The sequence below is a fragment of the Penaeus monodon genome, chromosome 8, assembly GCF_015228065.2.
Source record: "Penaeus monodon isolate SGIC_2016 chromosome 8, NSTDA_Pmon_1, whole genome shotgun sequence".
In the NCBI taxonomy this organism is placed as follows: domain Eukaryota; kingdom Metazoa; phylum Arthropoda; class Malacostraca; order Decapoda; family Penaeidae; genus Penaeus; species Penaeus monodon.
Genome location: NC_051393.1, coordinates 54408326 through 54415831, shown reverse-complemented (window position 1 = coordinate 54415831; position 7506 = coordinate 54408326).

Genomic DNA, 7506 nt, shown 5'->3' with positions numbered 1-7506 from the left:
AGAGAGGAGAGAGAGGAGAGAGAGAGAGAAGAGAGACCAGAGGGACAAAGAAGACACACACACTACAGGCGAGCGAGCGACGAAGCGAGCGAGCGAGCCGAGCGAGCGAGCGAGCGAGCGAGCGATGAGAGGGAGAGAGAAGAGGGAGCGAGAGGACGAGATGAGAGGAGACAGAGAGAGAGAGAGAGAAGAGAGAGAGAGAGAGAGAGAGAGAGAGAGAGAGGAGAGGCAGAGAGACAACAACACCACAGCGCGCGCGCGCGCGCCCGCGGGCCCGCGCGCGCGCGCACGCGCGCGCGGCGCCGCGCGCCGCGCGCGCGGCGGCGAGAGAGAGAAAGAGAGAGTCAGAGAGAGAGAGAGAGAGAAACTAGAGATAGAGAGAAGATGAGAGAGAGAGAGAGAGAGAGAGAGAGAGAGAGAGAGAGAGAGAGAGAGATCGGAATAGCGTCGTGTAGAGAGAGAATGGTGGGGGTGGGGGGGGGGGGGGGGGGGGGGGAGGGGGGGGGGGGGGGGGGGGGGGGGGGGGAGACAGGGACAGGGAGCGAGAGAAGAGGCATGAGAGAGAGAGAGAGGAGAGAGAGAGAGAGAGAGGAGAGAGAGATGAGAGAGAGACGAGAGAGGGAGGAGAGAGGGCGAGCGAGACAAGACAGTAGAGAGAGAGAGGGAGAGAAGAGAGAGAGAGAGAAGAGAGAGGAGAGAGAGAGAGAGAGAAGAGAGATAGGAGAGAGAGAGGTACAGAAACACGATGCCACAAAGGAAAGACACACACAACACCACAGTCCACAAACAGAGAGATAGAGAGATAGAGAGAGAGAGAGAGTAGAGATTAGAGAAGAGAGAGAGGAGAGAGATACAGATAGATGAGGGAGCAGAGAACAGAGAGAGAAGAGAGAGAGAGAGAGACAGAGAGAGAAGAGAGAAGAGAGAGAGAGAGGGGCAGAGAGAGAGAGACAGAGAGAAGAAGAGAGAGAAGAGACAGAGAAGAGAGAAACAGAGAGAGAGAGAGAGACAGAGAGAGAGAGAAAGAGAGAGAGAGAAAAGGAGAGAGAGACAGAGAGAGGAGAGAGAGAGAGAGGAGAGAAGAGACGAGGAAGAGAAGAGAGAAGAGAGAGAGAGAGGAGAGAGAGAGAGAGAGAGAGACGAGAGAGAAAAGAGGGAGAGAGAGAGAGGGATAGAGAGAGAGAGAGGGAGAGAGAGACACAAAGCTATACAGATGAGAAGATAAGAGAGATACAAAGCGAGAGAGATAGTAGAGAGAGGATATAGAGATAGAGAGAGAGGAGATGAACCACGAAAAAGAGGAGCGAGGAAGAGAGAGAGACAAAGAGAGAGAGCGATCGAGAATAGAGAGATAGAGAGAGAGAGAGACACAAAAAGAGAGAGAGAGAGAGATAGGAGATAGATGTAGAGAGACACAGAGATAGAAGAGATGAGATATGAGAGATAGGATCTAAGATGAGCGATAAGAGATATAGAGACATATAGAGATAGAGACACAAGAGAGAGAGAGGAGAGAGAGAGAGAGAGATAGATAGAGAGATAGGGAGATATACACAAAGAGATATCGGAGAGAAGATATATATAGTAACATTAGTAGATATATATATAAGAGTTAGACACAAAGATATTGAGAGATAGTATATATATTAGAGAAGAGATATATGATACTCAGTGAGATAGACACAAAGATATGAGATAGATAGAAGATAGATATAGTACAAATATATAGAGCATATGTATAGATAGATATATCATATATATATAATAGATACCAAAAGTAGAGAGATAGATAGATATATATAGAGATATGAGTAGAATAGAGATAGGGAGATATATTCGAGAGATAGTACAAAGATAATATAATCGATAGACAGATAGATATATATATATAGATAGATAATATATTGTCATGAATAGATGATCAAGATATATATATATAGATATATAATATATATACAAAAGCGATAGAGTATAGATGGTATAAACATATAGATATATATAAAATAGTAGTTAGATATGATATAGATATAGAGAGAACGATAATAGCCAAAATAGAGATAGATAGTAATAGATATATATGATTAACAGAGATGAGCGAGAGAGCATCGATATAGATACACACAAGATAGTTAGAGAGAGAGAGATATATATATTATCGATATAACACAAAACTATAGATCTAAATATGAGAACACAATAATGAGATATATCATATATATAGAGATATGATATATATGAGAGATATGATATATACACACACAAAATAGATATAGATATAGAAGATAGAGAGATATAGATATTTGTCGTAGATTAGCCGCGGAGTAGGGTGGTATATATACTATAATCTTGGTATCTCTCTAGGCTATATTTGTGGATATTATATATAGATATATATATATATATATAATATATAAGTAGATATTATCATAGATCTCAGTCTATAGCTCTTTGTGGGTGTCTATATATATATCATAAAAGCTCGCTAGATGGATAGAGAGAGATAGATAGATAGAGAGGTGGTAGAGAGAGGAGGAGAGATAGAGTAGAGATAGAGAAGAGATAGAGATATAGATATGATATATAGATGCGGAGAGAGATACATAGTATAGACAGGGGGTTTGTGATAGGAGAGAGAGAGATAGGGGGGGAGAGAGGATAGAGAGATGATAGGAGAGAGCGAGCGCGAGAGAAGAGAGAGAGAGAGAAGGGGGGAGAGAGAGAGAGAGGAGAGAGAGAGAATGAGATATGAGATAGACATAGAGGGAGAGACGAGAGAGAGAGAGAGAGATAGAGAGGAGAGAGAGAAGAGACACAAAGAGAAGAGAGGAGAGACACACCATAGAAGAGAGATGACAGAGAGAGAGATATAGAGAGAGATTACAGAGAGAGAGACACAAACTGAGAGAGAGAGAAGAGAGAGAAAAAAAAATAAGAGAGAGAGAGAACGAGAGGAGAGACAACAGAGGAGAGAGAGAGCGAGAGAGAGAGAGAAAGAGATAGATGAGAGAGAATAGATAGAGACACACACAAATAGATTAGAGAGGAGGAGGATAGAGAGAGACACTAAATGAGATAGCGAGATAGAAACAAAGAGTAGCGAGATAGATACACAAAGATGATAGATATATATACACAAAGATAGATAGAGAGAGACACAAAGAGAGATATAGAGAGACACAAAGAGAGAGAGAGAGTGACACAAAATAGAGAGTATAGTAGCGAGAGAGGAGGATAGCGAGATAATAGAGAAGAGAGATAGATATAGATAGAGATAGTACACAAAGATATATATGATATATAGATAGATCGAGAGATGTATATATAGATCTCCTGACACAAATGAGAGATAAGATATATATGATAGGATATATGAGAGATATATCGTACAAAGAGAGATATATCTACAAATCGAGATGAGTATAGTAACGGTAGTAGAGAGATAGAGGATATATACACAAAATGATAGGAGATATATATAGTAGAGAGATAGAGAGAGAGAGAAATGATAACAAATAGATATAACATATATAAGACACAAATAGATATAGATAATAGAGAGAAGATAGAAGATAGATAGCGAAATACAACAAAGAGAGAGATTATATACCAACTATAGATACTCTACACAACTATATTATATATACACAAGATAATATATATACACAAATATATAATATATCACAATATATATATATACCATATATATATATATATATAGATAGATTGATATATATATACTGAGAGATATATATATAGGTGTGTGGATATATAATTAGACATATACATACACAATATATATGGTATATATATATATAGATATATAATATAAGATATATAGAATATATAGATATATGATAAAATATAGATTAAAAGTAAAAAAAAAAAAAAAAAAAAAAAAAAAAAAAAAAAAAAAAAAAAAAAAAAAAAAAAAAAAAAAAAAAAAAAAAAAAAAAAAAAAAAAAAAATTTTTTAAAAAAAATATATTATAATATAAAAAAATAATAGAAAAAAAAATATATAAATTAAAAAGATATAATAATATAAAAACAAATAAAAAGGAAAATATATACATAATAAAATATAAAAAATTATTAGAAAAATTAAAAATAATATAATAATATATAAGACTTATATAAAAATAAAAATATGACATAATCTATAAAAATATATTACTTAATAAATTAAATAATTTCAATATTATATAAAATTTTGGGAAAAATATATAATATATAAAATTAGATTTTAATATATAAAATTTTATATATATATTAATATTTATATTATATATTCCCCAAATTATAATAAATATAATATATATATATTGGAAAAGATATATAATAAATATAAAATTTTAAATATATATAAATGGAGATTATATAAAATATATATTATATAGATAGAGTATATAATTAATATATAAATAAAAAGAATTTTAAAAAAAAAAACCCAATATATATATAAATTATATAGAGATTAATATATATAATATATATAATAAGCCAATATATAAAATTTTAAATAATATTATATTATTATATAATATTTTAAACCCCAATATATATAATTTTGGGCCCAATATAATTAAAAGCTAAATATAATATATGAAAAATTATAGGGGAAATTTATTTTTATAAATAATTGAAAATTTAAAATAATAAAAATTTTTTAAAATAGAAATATAATAAATATATATATATTACCATAAAATTTAATTATATAATAAAATATTAAATATAATATATTATAATATGGAATATTATAAATATAATTATAATATTGAGCAATTTTAATAAAAAAATATATCATATATTATATATAAAAATTAATATATTGGAGCTTATATATATGGAGATAATATATAAGGGAGTATATATTTTGGAGTTAATATAATATATATTAATAATAATTTATTTTAGGAATTATATTAATAATATTAAATTTGGAGATAATTATATATATATTTGGAGATTATAAAATATATTGGAGCATTTAAATTATATATATATTTAAATTTATATATATATTTAAATATATATAAAAGGAGCATATATATATAAAAATTTTGGAGATATATTATTTTAAAAAGGAGCATATATATTATTTTTGGGGCATATAAAAAAATTTTTGGGCAAAAATAATATAAAAATTGGGATAATAAATATTTGGGCATATAATATAATATATATTATATATTTGGGAGATAAAATATATTGGAGCAATTATAAAATTTATTTTGGGATATATATATTTTAAAATTTTAACATATTTTAAAATTAAAATAATATAGGAGATATAAAATTTTATTTTGGACAAATATATATATATTAGAAAATAAAAATTGAGCATATAAAAATTTTAAAAATATATAATAGGGGAGCATTTTATAATAAATTATATATTATTGGAGCATATATAATAAGGAATTATATATTGGAGTTTTATATATATTTGGAGCATATATAAAAATTTTTTGGAGCATATTATATTTTTAAAATATATATTTTAAAATATATTAAAGGACTAATATCATATATTGGAGCATATATAAAATAAATTTTTTTGGAGCATATAATAAAAAAATTTTGGAGCATATATAGATATTGGGCTATTTTAAAAATATTGGAGCTTTAAAATTAAAATTGGAGCATATATAAAAATATTGGAGCAATATATAATTGGGCTTTTTATTTTTATATTGGGAAGAATAAAATATTTTATATTGGAGCTTTTAATAATATATGGAGAATATATAATTTTGGAAAGCATAATATATTTTAATATATTGGAGATAATATATATATATTGGGCATCTTAATATATAGTATATATATTTGGAGATATATATATATTGGAGCAAAAATATATATTGGGCTTTTAAATTAATAATAGGGGAATTATATATATTGGAGCTTATAATATTTGGAGATATATATATGGAGCATATATTTATATTTGGAGCAAATTATATATGGAGCTTTTAAAATAATATATTGGAGCAATATATAGGGCAAAAAATATATTGGAGAATAATAATATTGGAGCATTATATATTAATATATATATAATGGCCCATATATTTTGGAGCATATATATATATTGGAAAATTAAAAAACTATAAATATTTGAGCAATATAATAATGGACCTATATATTAATTAAACATATTATATTATTTTAAATAAATATTTTATTTTGGAGCATATAAAAAAATATATTTATATTGGGCATATATATATTTTTTGGACATAATAATATATTGGAGCATATATATAATTTTGGAGAAATTATATATTGGGCTTTATATATATATTGGGCTTTATATATATATTGGAGATAATAATATTAGAATATATATATAAATATGAAGAAATTTAAAAAATATTTTGGGAAAAATTTATAAAATTTAAAAATTTTTGGGGGTATAATATTTTTTGGAGCATATATATATTTGGAGCATTTATATAATATTTTATTGGGAAAAAATTTTTTTGGGAGCTATAATATTTTGGGACATAATATATATTGGAGAATATATATTATTGGAGCATAATATATTTTGGAAAAAATTATAATATTGGAGCATATTATATATTGGAGCATAATAAAATTTATTGGAGCATATATATATGGGAGCATAAAAATTTTATATAAAGGAGCATTTTATATATTGGACATTATATATATTAGACATAAAATAATATTGGGCTTATATTTATATAATTAATTTATATTGGGGGAAAATTTTTATTTTAAGAAAAATAAAACATATTTTTTTTGGAGCAATATATAATTTTGAGAATTATATATATAAATAAATTTTTGGAGCATATATTATTTTAATAATATTATTACATAATATATATTTTGGACATATAAATATTTTGGAGCAAAAATTTTATATCTATTATTTTGGGAGCATATATTATTTTGGAGCTTATAAAAATATATTGGAGAATATATATATTTGGGAGCATATATTATATTGGAGAAATATATATTTTGGAGCAAATAATTTTTTGGAGCATTTTAAATATATTGGAGCAAATTTTTATTGGAGAAATTTTTTTTATTGGAGATTATAAATTTAGGAGCTTATATATATTTTTTGGAGCTTTATATATATATTATTAATATATTATTTTTGGACATATATATATATATTAAATAATATATTAAATATATATATAAAGCTTTTAATAATATGGGTATATTTATGGAAATAAAATTTTAATATAATATATTGGGCAAATATATATATGGAGCATATAAAATATTATGGAGCAATAAATTTTAATATATATAAATTTTTAACATAATATATATTGGAGCATATATTATATATATATATTGGGCATATTATTTATTTTTGGAGCATATATATATATATTGGAGAATATATATATTAAAATTGGAGCAAAAATATTTATTAATTAATTATAAATATATAATTGGACCATATAATATTTTGAGCATATAAAAATATATTATTGGACATAGAAAATATAAA